The 13,832-nt window shown below is 32.9% G+C and overlaps 1 non-coding gene across 1 annotated transcript; it reads left to right on the top strand.

Moving 5' to 3' along the window:
• The first annotated feature begins 10,801 nt into the window (after nucleotides 1-10,801).
• Nucleotides 10,802-10,873, top strand: Trnaa-cgc. Its single transcript has one exon. It is a non-coding gene; the product is annotated as a tRNA-Ala (tRNA).
• Nucleotides 10,874-13,832: the final 2,959 nt, after the last annotated feature.

Consider the following 13,832-nt stretch of genomic DNA (forward strand, 5'->3'; position numbering starts at 1 on the left):
AAAAATCAAACGAAATGCAATACCATGTGACACATTGAATCATTACAATGCATGAAAGTCAATAAAACCATCTTGGGTATCCGTTTCTATAATAAAATTCCGCAGACATTTTTAACTTTGCCGTTTCGGTAATTCAAATCGTTTGTAAAAAATACATTGGTAGAAAAAGCATATTATTCGATACAAGATTTTATAGATGATAAAAAAGCGTGAAGTTAATGCCTGTTGACCTCCAAACAGGATATATTAATTTAAATAATTGTATTTAACTAACATGACTATTTATTTTTTAAATGTTAAATAAATAAAAATTTTAACAAAAAGAAAAACCGACTTCAATCAAAACACTATTTTAAAACAAATGAATATGACACCGACTCCAAATATAACAATAACTATAACTACATTATATAATCGTAAATCGACTTTTAAGTAGTCTAATATTTTTCATTTCATTTAACTTAGGAAGACTCTAAAAAATATGTTGAATACGCAATTATTTTTATTACTTTTTCGTGCATATTCATTTGTTTTAAAATAGTGTTTTGTTTGAAGTCGGTTTTTCTTTTTGTTAAAATTTTTATTTATTTTTTGATTTTAAGTGAAGCTGATGTTGACTAACTAATTTTTTTTAATATGGATAGATTAAGCGTTCCGTTTATATGAGTCAGAAACTACTTCGAGGACAATTTCAAAGGAAACTTGCGAATAAAAAAAATAGACTTTCGAAAATGCGGATTTAATACGTCACGCGGCGTAAACTACAAGGATCCTTCGAAAGAGCTGTAATCGAACTCAGCAAAAAAATTTTGAAAAAGACTAACTATATTTCGTACATCATATGACATCACATCACATACACAAAATTTGATTAAAGATAGTAAGAAATTCTGCCCCATATCGCACCCTAACTGCGTGCCGTATAGGAGTTCCATCACTACATAGTATAAAACAAAGTCGCTTTCTCTGTCCCTATATCTTTAAATCTACGCAACGGATTTTGATGCGGTTTTTTTTAAAAGATAGTATGATTCAAGGGGAAGGTTTGTGTATATAATACATGAACAATATAGTGAAGAAACACTGATAATTTTAGAAGTTTGCGATGTGATGTCGTAAATAAACAAATTCTGTAGTATATTTAGTATCAGTATTGCACCCGTGCGAAGCCGGGGTGGGTAGCTAGTTGATTATAATATTCGACTATGATAATTACATAAACATAACCACATTACGGAAGGTGACTCAAATATCCAAATAACCTATAAATAAAAGATTCGACTGAGTATCGCTAACGTGCTCCTCAGAATTGTTCCGTTCCCTTCCATTCCGTTACTTTGTCATGGATCCTGTGCTCAGAACCTTACCAAACTTTCACCAAATTACCCTTGAAGTATATATTTTATAATAAAAAAAGAATTATCAAAATTGGTTAACGTGATTTTCAGTTATTCACCTATTTGTCGCGCATATACATAATGCAAATTTAAGACTTATGTCGTTTTCATATGGATACCATCATCGAAAAAAAATAAAAAAAAAATGGGACCCCACGGGAAGCACTACCTTTCAAACAAAAAAAAAATTATCAAAATCGGTCCACCCAGTGAAAAGTTATGAGGTAACAAACATAAAAAAAAAAAAAAAAAAAAAAAAAAAAAATACAGACGAATTGATAACCTCCTCCTTTTGGAAGTCGGTTGAAAAGAGTAACTACTGAGTTTCTTGCCGGTTCTTCTCGGTATAATCTACTTTCCGAACCGGTGGTAGCTTCACTTAATTGTAAAATGACGATTCAAAAGTGCTTGTAAAAGCTTACTTGAATAAAGTTTATTTTGATTGATTGATGTTTTAATAGTTGTTAGAATGCAATCATTGCGTAGAATCGACAGAAGTACATATTTTATTTCAAACTGTTTCGTCGACTATTATATACTGAACTCATAGTATAATAAACTCATTCTCTCATACAGTATTTTGCTGTCAACTTCCTGACAGGATAACTTAACTGTTTAATAGGATCGGATTAGGACAAGATCTAATTTAGTTATCCTTGTAAAATAACATTACGCAATTGCATAGAGAAAAGTAAACGGGCAGTTACAATATGTTTTATGGCGCATAATATATGTATAGGTTATGAATGCACGTGCATACATTGCATTAACCTTAAACATATATACCCTTATATATCAACATCTGGCACCGTAGAGGAAGTCTAGCCTTTACCCCCTTCCTTGAGTTGCCAGATCCCTCTTTAGTTATAAAGCCGTCTTTTGTAAATCCGTTTTGTCTGTGTGTATAACAAAGTGTATTTTTCTTACTCACGCGCGAATATTAACTCTGCTGATACTCGTTGATACATTTTCACAGCCAAACTACCGAACTGAATTCGATGAAATTCGATAAGAAGCAAGCTTGACCAATACAACAAGACTTAATACAACAAGATGAGAAATTACTTTTTTTAGTTAATTTTTATATTTAAAAATTAAAAACATTTTTCTTACTTAGCTAATTGTTTCTTTTTCATGTACGAAACGTAACTACGTATGTATTGTATGTAATGTAATACGAACTTAATACAAGTACTTGATAGATCTGTGGTCAGAAGACGTGAATCTTAACCGACGATTCTGATTTTAAATCCAGACAATTAATAACGTGAGACTATGAATTGGCATCAAAGCATTGTATTGGAGAAAGGTTCAAAACTTCTCCTCAAAGGAGGCGACGATGCTCTTTTATAAAAAAAAAATCATAATATCCAATCGTGAATTTCATAAATCAACTGTTAAGAACGATTTAACTAATCAAGTCATCTCGATATAAGACTTTCGAAAGGTATCCAATTTTCCCCTCAAGAATTTTATATTATCTTTGAAATGGGCCCAAGAGAGTCATACTACAATTTCTTTACAAGTTTTTGGTTAGGTACGTAAATAAGTTGATAACTTTGACACCACCATTCCGTATTGTCGTACTCTTTGATCATAGACTACTGCCTGATTGGTTTAGTAGCTATAAGACAGTTCCTGGGTTCATACCCCAGGGAAGGCTGGTAAAATATTGTAGATTTTTTCTTGTTAAAATAATCTCAGTAAAAGTATTATAGTTGAAAGCGCGTAAATCTTCAGTTATTGAATCTGAAATCTTTCCAGTCCTATCGGAATATGTATGTGAAGAAATTACATGCATCTGTGTGTGTTGCATTTTTATTTTATTTTATGGTATAGGTTGGCGGACGAGCATATGGGCCACCTGATGGTAAGTGGTCACCATTACCGATAGACCATGGCGGTGTAAGAAATATTAACTATTCCTTACATCGTCAATGCGCCACTAACCTTGGGAACTAAGATGTTATACCCCTTGTGCCTGTAGTTACACTGGCTCACTCACCCTTCAAACCGGAACACAACAATACTGAGTACTGTTGATTGGCGGTAGAATAACTGATGAGTGGGTGGTACCTACCCGTCTGGGTAGGCACAAAGCCCTACCACCAAGTGACTTATGTACTATAATACCCGTGCAACTGACTTGTTTCCCTTAGAGAGCCATTTATAAAAGATGGTATTTTATAAGTTACCAAACTTATAACAATTTTTTTAACAAATTGACGATAGAAGGAATACTTTACATTTCTTACAGCGTCTTGGGTGACCACTTACCATCAGGTGGCCCATATGCTCGTTCGCCAATCTATACCATAAATATATACATATATAATATATTTTACATGGTCGCTTTAAATAAGTTCAAAATTGTCATGACAAAATACAGCTTGAAAACATTCCCTTCCTATTTATTTATGGTTAGGATAATACACCCAGTACAAAACAAACCTACATATATTAGCTAACCAAATATATTTATCTAGGGTCACCAACGATTGCTTACACAAAATCATTGACACAATACAAATGTATGGCTAATATCTGGGCGACGGAAACATTCGTGGTTGTTATAAACAAGACTAGCTGTGCCCGCAAACTTGTACCCGTCTGAATTAAAAAAAAATTATAGCCTAAGCTATATATATTATAGCCTAACTTATTAAATCAGTTATCTACCAGTGAATGTCCGTCTAAATCGGTCGAGCCGTTCCAGAGATTAGCCGGAACAAACAGACAGACAGACAAAAATTGTAATAATTGTTATTTTGGTACATGTACCGTCTGTATAAATACGCATTGTGTAAAAAAGGGCTATTTTTAATATTACAAGCAGACACTTCAATTTTGTAATATGCATAGATTAAATTAATGACATGTACATCTGTACATATATATACTTAATTGTACTTTATTGATATACTTTGTAAATAAAATAAGGAAAAACTAGTACCTAGTAGAATAATAAACTGCCGTATTTTTGTCGGTTCTTTTTGGTAGAATCTACTTTCTAACTGATGGTAGATTTCACATTTGATCCAACCTTGTAACATGGCGATTCAAAAGTATATAAAAGAGACTTCACTAAATAGTATAAAACAAAGTTGCTTTCTTAGTCCCTATTTACCTATATGTATAATGTATATGCTTAAATCTTTAAAACTACGCAACCGATTTAGATTCGTTTTTTTTTCTGCAATAGATAGAGTGATTTGAGAGGAATGTTTTTGTACATAATACATGGACTATATAGTAAAGAAACACTGATAATTTTAGAAGTTTGTAATGTGATGTCGCAAATAAACAAATTCTGTAGTATATTTAGTATCAGCAATGCACCCGTCCGGGGCGGATCGCTAGTTTTCAATAAAGTATTTTTTGGATTGACATACTTTACTAATATCTACAAAGGTTTTATGTATGCTTCATGTTGATCTAGCTCAAAATCGCTCAGTTTGATGCTGAGATGCTTATAATAATATCAGGTAACGATTGTAATTGAATTCAGTTTTTCTTTGCGACTTCTTTTTTGTTGTTGGTCAAAAGATTTCTTGAAAGAGTGTTATTGCTATTCTTATAAATCTGTACTTGAGGGCTGGACTTGATGGGCAGGTTTTCTATGATGGGGTAATCCTGTTAGGTAATAAGTTAAATATAAATTAAAAAAAAAAAAAAAAAAACTTACGCGAAGTTAATTACTGAAATTTGAATGATATTTACAATCGAATTACGTAATCAAATTGCCTCAGGTCTTAAATACATTTATGAAAGATAATGTAATGAGGAATTGATTGAATTAATATGTAATTAATTTATGGGTACTATAGTTGAAAATAAATATATCAATAATATATAAATAATAGATATCCTTGGTGGCAGGGCCTTGTGCAGGCCCGTATAGGTACCATCCACTCATCAGTTACTCTACCGCCGGTACTCAGTATTGTTGTATTCCGGTTTGAAGGGTGAGTGAGCCAGTGTAACTGCAGGCACAAGGGACATAACATCTTAGTTCCCAAGGTTGCTGGAACATTGACGATGTAAGGAATAGTTAATATTTCTTACAGCGTCATTGTCTATGGGTGATGTTGACCACTTACCATCAGGTGGCCCATATGCTCGTCCGCCAACCTATACCATAAAAAAATATCAATAATACGATTATTTTGATTGTCTTGAGACCGAACGATGACTCTTTCTAAAGATGTGTGATCGTTAAGAATAATGCTGATATAATCGACATACAGTCAACACATACGTGCATACAAGAGTTAGTAATGGTTCTTTTTTTAAATTTGCTTTAAAATCAACATTGTTTAATGGATCATAAATCAACAGTTAAGAATGAATGTTGTCATTCGTTCTTTCAACAGATGGCCCTTTTATTACGATTACAATTTGTTGATGTATCAGTCTATTTTCCGTTCTTTACACTTTGATCAGAACCCGATCATTCAAACACCAGATGCTCTGTTAAATGTTTAACAAAATATTTTGTTTTTTGTATTTTCCTTCAGCTTTTGTTTTACGACTAAGAGGATCATGATAGCTTTTCCAACAACTGAAAGGCGCATTGTAGTACATCTCGTTCCTTTGTACAAGTACATTCCATATAAAATACTGATTAACTTCATCCGTAAGTAATGACTATAATATATACAAGCACACATAAAGTAACAGCCTGTAAATTTCCCACTGCTGGGCTAATAGCCTCCTCTCCCTTAAAGGAGAGGGCTTGGAACATATTCCACCACGCTGTTGCAATGCGGGTTGGTGGAATGCACATACGGCAGAATTTCAATGAAATTACACACATGCAGGTTTCCTCACGATGTTTTCCTTCACCGTCGTGTTCGGCGAATTATAAACACAAATTAAGCACATATTTTTATATATAGTGGTGCTTGCCTGGGTTTGAAATCGAAATCATCGGTTAAGATCCCCACCAACCACTGGGCCATATTGGCTCTTCAGCAAGCACACATACATGAACATATATACATTCACACAGATGCAAATCGTTTTAACTCTTCGCTAAAAGTCAGCATAAAAGAGTCTTCCAACCCCAAACTACAAGTGTTTTACTTTCGTATCAAATAAACAAACGACATCATAACTTTATGAGGTCATGCGTATCGTACTGACTTTTTATCGTTCTATATTATGTAGCACTTATGTCAACAGATGGCGCTACAATCACAGATAGTATTTTTATGTAAGGACTTTTTTCTCCTTTCCTCTGTAGTTGCGTTTTATACAATTCTCACTGAGTAAGAACCATCCACTCAGTCGATTTTCTGTCACCAAAAGTAATATATAATTTTGTTGTGTTCCAGTTTAAAAGATAACTAAGTCAGTGTAACTATAGTCACAATTTTGGTAATTGTGACTATTGTGACAATATTACCTATATTGTCTTTGGGAAGGGGTGACCAAACGACATAATGAGGCTTCTTTGCCTAGCTATTTTCAACCGACTTCAAAAAGGAGGAGGTTATCAATTCGTCTGTATTTTTTTTTTTTTTTTTTTATGTTTGTTAATTCATAACTTTTTACTGGGTGGACCGATTTTGATAATTTTTTTTTGTTTGAAAGGTAGTGCTTCCCGTGGGGTCCCATTTTTTTTTTATTTTTTTCCGATGATGGTATCCGTATGAAAACGACATAAGTCTTAAACTTGCATTATGTCTATGCGCGACAAATAGGTGAATAACTCAAAATCACGTTAACCAATTTTGATGATTCTTTTTTTATTACAAAGGATATACTTTAAGAGTAGTTTGGTGAAAGTTTGGTAAGGTTCTGAGCACAGGATCCATGACAAATTAAGGGAACGGGAGGGAACGGAACAATTCTGAGGAGCACGTTAGCAATACTCGGTCGAATCTTTTATTTATGGGTTACTTGGATATTTGAATTACCTTCCGGAACGTGGTTATGTTCATGTAATTGTCATAGTCGAATATTATAATCAACTAGCGACCCGCCCCGACTTCTCACGGGTGCAATACTGATACTAAATATACTAAAGAATTTGTTTATTTACGACATCACATTGCAAACTTCTAAAATTGTCAGTGTTTCTTTACTATATTGTTCATTTATTATATACACAAACCTTCCCCTTGAATTACACTATCTATTAAAAAAAGCCGCATCAAAATCCGTTGCGTAGTTTTAAAGATATAGGGACAGAGAAAGCGACTTTGTTTTATACTATGTATTGACGGAACTCCTAAACGGCTTACAGTTAGGGTGCGATTTGGGGCAGAATTTCTTTCTGTCTTTAATCAAATTTTGTGTATATGATGTACGACATAGCGTACGAATAGCTCTTTTGCAAAGTTTTTTTACTGAGGTCGATTACAGCTCATTCGAGGGTGGTACCTTGTAGTTTATGCCGCATGACGTATTAAATCCGCATTTTCGAAAGTCTATTTTTGCTTTATTCGAAAGTTTCTTTTGAAATTGTCCCTGAAGTAGTTTCTGATTCATATAAACGGCACGCTTAATCTATCCATATTAAGAAAAAAATGTTAGTCTACATCAGCTTCACTTAAAATCAAAAAATAAATAAAATTTTAACAAAAAGAAAAACCGACTTCAAACAAAACAGTATTTTAAAACAAATTAAAATGCACTAAAAAGTAATAAAAATAATTGCATATTTAACATATTTTTGAGAGTCCTCCTAGTTAAAATGAAATGAAAAATATTAGACTACTTAAAAGTCGATTTACGATTATATAATGTAGTTATAATTATTGCTATATTTGGAGTCGGTGTCAGCCAACCCTATACTATACCTATCAAAAAACAATACGAGAATACTTTAAGAAATGTTTCTTACAAATTACCTTTTATACGATATTATACTGGGACAATCAAGAGGCTCGTATCGCTTCTTTCTTTTCATTGTTGAAGCGTGTGCCTGTGGCTGACACCGGCTCCAAATATAACAATAACTATAACTACGTTATATAATCGTAAATCGACTTTTAAGTAGTCTAATATTTTTTTTTTTTATTATTCTTTATTGCACAGATCAATCATGTACAAAGGGCGGACTTAACGCTATTACAGCATTTTCTGCCAGCCAACCCAGAATTTTTCATTTCATTTTACCTAGGAGGACTCTCAAAAATATGTTAAATATGCAATTATTTTTATTACTTTTTAGTGCATTTTAATTTGTTTTAAAATACTGTTTTGTTTGAAGTCGGTTTTTCTTTTTGTTAAAATTTTATTTATATTAAATAAATATAGAAATCAAATTTCTATAATGAAAGTATAGAAACGTTCAAAAGGTCAAGCAGTCTTTAAATGATTTATTAAAGTTAAGTTGCATTAATAACCTAAATAAATTATACAATCTTTACATGGAATACAACAGAACAGTAACATCCCGTAAATTTTCCCACGCTGGGCTAAGATCTCCTCTCTCTTTGATTGGGTGGAATGTGGGAAAACCCAGAGGATCGGAATTGCGATTCAAGGGGGAAATGCTGCTAGCATTCTTGCCACCATTCCACGCGATCATGATTTATACAGTAACTATTTTTATTTCATACTTGTATATTTTTAGGGACTGACAGTGGCGGATTTACAAACTGTCGCTAGTAGGCTAGTAGGCTATTAAATTTTTGCCGAACCTACTTTTTTTGCAACATTTGGATTTGTGTTCTATCGTCCTCATTACATCGGTTTTTTTCGTTATTAGTATGATTATAAACTAGGTGATATTTCAGTCAGTTACTAGATTAGTTTTCCAACTCCGCTATGTAGTGACGAGTATACGGATTACGGACGTAGTGTGTATACATATAATTGTAAGTTTTTTTTTTTTATTTCTGTAAGATAATAACAAATTTGGGCTAAATTTACCGCCCCACAAATCTGCCGCCCTAGGCTCCAGCCTAATTAGCCTATTGATAAATCCGCCACTGGGGACTGACTTATAACATTTCTTATGGAAAAGTAATAAAGGTTTCCTGTGATAAGTTCACTACAAAGTATTATACTTTTTAGACACTCAAATTCCTTTATTAAAAAATAAAGTCAAACCTATTGATTATCTAGTTAAAAATCTACCGATCGAAAAGAAAATATCCTGACCCGAGAAGAACCAGCAAAAGGAAACTCAGCAGGTCTTCTTTTGCAAATTTCATTATTTACATAGGTATATCCAATATGAAAAGAAATAGTAAGAAGGCGATCGTTTTCATTCCCAAAGTGCTATCAATTATAAACTCACTAATTCTATAACCTTACACACCAGCGTTCCTTAAACTTTATTTATTTGGTAAAAGATGCATTTTACTTTCTTAAGACATTCAAAATTATATAAAATTAAGTGAAAAAGCTTTATAAACATCTTTAAATAAATGAAGAAGATACTCTACTCACTAGTATAAAGTGCCTCCATCCCTTGTTGTCGTCGTCTGGGCAGCTTCTTAAGCTTATTATATAACTATATAACTATATAACACTTGGTGGTAGGGCTTTGTGCAAGCCCGTCTGGGTAGGTACCACCCACTCATCAGTTATTCTACCGCCAAACAACAGTACTCAGTATTGTTGTGTTCCGGTCTGAAGGGTGAGTGAGCCAGTGTAACTACAGGCACAAGGGACATAACATCTTAGTTCCCAAGGTTAGTGGCACATTGACGATGTAAGGAATAGTTAATAATTCTTACAGCGTTAATGTCTATGGGCGATGGTGACCACTTACCATCGGGTGGCCCATATGCTCGTCCGCCAACCTATACCATAAAAAGAAAAAAAAAAAAAAAAAAAAAAAAAAAAAAAACTGGAGGGGGATCATTCTTTTATGTTAGTTTCTTGCGATGTACAATGCGTAAATTTGCTACTAATTTATTATTCTCAATAGAGACCATAATTAGAAATAGTAATAAAAAGCCTTTTGATATCCTTGACGCGCAAAGAAAAGTAAATAACAAAAGAATAGAATTAATAAATTTAGAATTACTCTGTTAAGACCTTTGGAAGGAAGACCTATTTCAAAAATTTCCTGGTTTTCCTGATCTGCGTTTACTACACTTACTCTCTTACTTACTACTTTCCCAGCATTTTTTTTATTTCATCTGCCCATTGTCCATCAGGGCGTTCTCTGGCTCTCTTGCCAATGATGGCAAATTTTATCTACCATCTCTTAATCTTGTTCTTATAATAATCGTCTACAACATTATTTTAAGCTCCTTGTGAATATATATATTTGTTGTATTTGAAAACATATACTTTAAGACTTTTCACATTTATCTCGATTCAGTGAAGGAAAACATTTTTAGGAAGCTTACAGCAGAAATAAGCTTGAAACCTTCAACAGTTTTAAAACCATTGTACTATTTTAAGAAACAAGTACAATTTTAAACAACAATAACACAGGGGGTGTAACTCAGTGGTAGAGTGTCTGCTTCGCATGCTGAAAGTCCTGGGTTCAAATCCCAGCACCTCCATCGTCACAGTACAATTTTTTATAATAATTAATATAAATTGTGATCGGGTTGTGCTTCTGCCAAACAGTTGCCTATTTAAATGTAATGTAATGGTAAACGAAGCAGCCAATCACTGATTAAAACAGGCTCTCTAATTCGCTAATGGCTGATTCTGGATTGATAATTACTGTTACTCGCTTTGTTCAAATTCGTATATTATCAATTAGTATCAAATACAATGCTACATTTCATGTAATAAATATCAGTATTTACAATGAAGAGTTTATTCATACACAATAACCTTGCCATAAGATCATTTTAACAATTTTTACTTTAATCTAATTATTCATTTTATAAAAGAGGCAAGTGATTCATTGAGATGCTGAGATGGTCCAATGTATCCATTGGATTTACTTGTTCCATCGAACAAGTAAATCTTAATTGAAGTATTACAAAAATAAAAACCGATTTCAAACAAAATACTATTTCAAAATAAATAATGTGCACTAAAAAGTAAAACAAAAATCATTACGTATTCAAAATACTTTTTAGAGTTCTCCTAAAAGTCGATTTACCATTATATAATATAACTACAATTTATTATTGTTATATTTGGAGTCGGTGTCAGCTAAGAAAACCCTACAACAAATCTAGCAAAAAATAGTACGAGACTACTTTAACAAATATGTTTTTTACAAATTACTTGTTAAAAGCCAGTGAATGGTTACGAGGTAACCAACATAAAAAATACAGTCGAATTGATAGCCTCCTCCTAATTGAAGTCGGTTGAAAATAAAGTCCTCCAAGCGCAAGTGTTAGATTACGTCAGGAAATATCAAACGGTTTTTTATACGGAGAAGGGTATAATTAATAGTCATTATGTGTAAATTGGTTAAAATAGCGATTTGTTGCAGTTGTGATGAAATTAATGATGACAAAAATAAATGAATATTCTCGTATAAGCGTTTTATGTACACTCGTATCAGCAGAATAAGCATTATTAATAAATAATAATAATCGATAATATAAACCATAAGTAAAAAACAATGAAAGAAGTTAAGACTATAAAGGTCATTGAAGTCTATACAATACAGTAATTTTATAAATCCACTGCGATAGGAAGTAAAGTTTCGTGTAATAATAGCAAAACGTGATAAGAGACACAAGAGCTTCAAGGAAAGCAACCTTATATATAGAAACATTTCTTTATTATTTTCTAAAGCAAGCGAGTGTGCGATATTAATTTATGTTATTTATGTTCTTAATAATGATAGTTATATACATCAACATCTTTATGGCCAAGAAAATGGACCACCTGACAATAAGTGGTCAGCTCAACTCAGACGAAATCGTCTAGTAGATAGATCGTGGGGACAGATGATTGCGGTTTCAACCCAAACAAATCAATCATTCTGTTTAAAATTCATTTCATCCTCGCCAGTGATGGAAGACAACGTACTTTTTTTTACAATGTGCCACCAACGCTGGGATATAAACTGTTAAGACTCCTGTGCTTTGTTTAATTAAACTGGCTCAATCACTTTTCACTGAGGAACTCATTAATACGAAGTGTTGCCATTTGGCTGAAGAATATCTATGACATGATTACACGACCAAATTATCTATACCTATCATAAAATTTTAATGTCTTTTTAAAATAACCGCTTTTTACTAAATGCATATAAATATACCAAATATATGACATATATACCAAAGTAACATTTTTTTCATTTTTTGTCTGTCTGTTTGTTCCGGCTAATCTCTGGATTGGCTTGACCGATTTTGACCGGACTTTCACTTGCAGAGAAATTTTAGCTACAACAATAACTATTTTGTTAAATTAAAATGCGTGCGAAGTTGTGAGCAAAGGTCGCTTATAAAATAAATGAAAAGTATACGGTTTATTTTCGTATATTTTGTTTACGATCTATGAATATCTTAACATAACTATGAATCCACAATATGAAACTAAGCGATATATTTATCTTGAAAAACGCGATATATTTTTCACGGAGTATTAAGTGAACAGTGAAATAGATATATCTTACCAAAAGAATGCTCTAGGCCTATTATAACATTTCAGAGTAAGATTTACTTCAAACTGAAAGCAGCGGCTTGTTTAAAAACCATTTGGGTAAATATACAAATCCGGCAAGATTCCATGTCTAGCCGATTTTTTCTATATTTAATATTCTTTTATTTGAGTTTTTTTTATTAAGACTTAGAATCTTGGTGGCAGAGTAATATTCATTCCTGAACGCACTGGTATTTATATGGTTTCTAGTTATCCTGTCTTTGGCGTGACACCGTGTGTTGGAAGTCACCAAACAAATATTGGGATTTCCCGTTGATTAACATTTTAGTATAGGAAATTCAGAGCCCTAAAGTGAAATCAAAAATAGATACGAATAATCAGTGCTGTGTGATCCAAGTCATTCGGTTTGGGCATTATAATCAAGAAAAAATACGTTTCCTGTAGATGGAACATGAAGCAGTAAATAAAAATCGAAAACAAAATTGGTATATTTAATCATGTAGACTTTTCCAGCACTTTTAAATCGTCATTTTACAAACTTTATTAAGTAAAATTATATAGCACAGCAGACTACTGTTGTTTATTCTACCGCCAAACAACAGTTCTCAGTATTGTTGTGTTCCGGTTTGAAGGGTGAGTGAGCCAGTGTAACTACAGGCACTAGGGATATAATATCTTAGTTCCCAAGGTTGGTGGCGCATTGACGATATAAGGAATAGTTAGAATAGTATTTCTTAAGCGTCATTGTCTATGGGTGATGGTGACCACTTACCATCAGGTGGCCCATATGCTCGTCCGCCAACCTATACCATAAAAAAAACTACGGGCTGCTAGATAATTGATAATTTCCGCCTATCAAGGCTGAGAAGTCGATGAGCTCAAATATCATCTCTGACATAAACGCAAACCACACACGTATCTTCCAATTTGTACCCAAGGTAAAAA

This window comes from Vanessa cardui, chromosome 17, assembly GCF_905220365.1.
Source record: "Vanessa cardui chromosome 17, ilVanCard2.1, whole genome shotgun sequence".
NCBI lineage: Eukaryota > Metazoa > Arthropoda > Insecta > Lepidoptera > Nymphalidae > Vanessa > Vanessa cardui.